Below are 1,800 nucleotides of genomic sequence, written 5' to 3' on the forward strand. Positions count from 1 at the left end.
GACTGCAACTTTTTCTCCTCATACAAACTGCTGGAAGTGCTGAATTTGAACCTGACATTACAAGATGTGCATTTAACTGATATAAAATTGTTGGTGATTGGAAGAAACTTGGGGTTTATAATGCTTATTGCATACAATTTTTCGTCCAAATTGTCCAAACATTTAGCATGCTTTTTTAAAGCTTTTGTCGCTGTAATGTTTGGGTTTGCTATATGTGTCTCAAAAGTATGAGAGTGGAACCGATGTCATACATCTTGTGGTATTACCCAGCAGCACATTTGGGGGTGGATAAATACATGAGTTTCTTCACAGCTAATTCTTTTAATTTCAGTGTGAAATATCATGAGGAGCAGACTAAAGGGCTCTGGAACTACATTATCGCTTTTACATATGCAAAAGACCCAAAGAACCGTCAACTGCGAGCTCTCTTCTAGTTTGTTGGACCTTTTTTCCCCTTTACCATGAGTTCAATAAATGACAGAATCTGAGAAACTAATTTAATGTGAACTTTCATGATTAAAACACTGAACATCTTTGAACTGTTTATATATATATATATATATATATATATATATATATATATATATATATATATATATATATATATATATGCCTATATCTCATAATTATAGATCGTATAGTGCTTGTTTAAATTGATTGTAATGTATTGGTGGTTTTATGTTTTTTTAATATAAGATGATCTTTCATATGCCACCTTATTTATTTGAAAAGCAGTGCATTAACAGTCGTATGTTAATTCAATTAAACACGAATTGCAGAGAAAACCTGGCAACATTTCATGCATCGGTCATGTGGAGTTGTTTTAGACAATATATTATGTGTGGATTGATTTTCTTTGACGAATGTAAGGAAGAAATCGTATTCTAACCACTGTTCTTTGTCCAGTGTTGAGTCGGAAACGAGATTAAAATAATTGTTTACTTTCATCTGTCTTCCATTAATAGGACAACTTCGTATAGTTAGATAAACAAGCTTGTGCCCTCGGTGTGATGCTCAACCAAATCCAATTCAGTGCTTTCTATGACGTTATGTTAGCGTGTTCAATTTCTAATTTGGCAAAGGCTGTAAACCAGTTGATAAAATCTATCCGATGTCACGTTTTATGTGTTTTCTAACAGTCTGTGGGGGAAAGGCCACGTCAGACTGCCTCTGATAAGTGTTGCCAAATCGTGCTTTAACCAGCAGCCTTACAAAACAAGCTCCAAATGAGCGTAAAACCTCTTTACAAGAACTGGGGGAAAAATGTTCTATCTGATGTATTGTACAATGACTTTGCATAACACGTACACAAGACAAAATTGCATCATGTAACTGTTACAACTGACCATCAAAGGAGACATCTCGATTCCTATGGAAAAGCAAAAACGTGGGCACAAATAATTGGGGTAAAATTGGGACTAAGTAAAAGGGAAAATAATAAACATGGACCTTACGGGTGTTTTTTTTTTACACATAAATGAAAAAGACAAAGTGTTTTTTATCATTTTATTTTTTTGCTTTGCAGTTCGTTTAGTTTACATAGCCCCACATTGAAAATACAACTTTTCTCAAAACAAGCAAACAAACAGATATTTGACAGCTGCTCTTAATGGCCACCCAAAATTTAAGTCCAAATATTTTGAAAAAAGCTAACAAACAAATATATGCAACCCACGACTGTCCCTATCGGCAAGCAATAAAACAAGACTTGTTCAAAATAAGTGGACATGGCAACACTGTCTCTAATTCACCACGTTCTACGATTCTGCAGTACCGCTGTGTGACCGCGAGGGGCGACAG

Source organism: Pimephales promelas, chromosome 15 (assembly GCF_988280905.1).
Source record: "Pimephales promelas chromosome 15, fPimPro1.hap1.1, whole genome shotgun sequence".
Taxonomy (NCBI): Eukaryota; Metazoa; Chordata; class Actinopteri; order Cypriniformes; family Leuciscidae; genus Pimephales; species Pimephales promelas.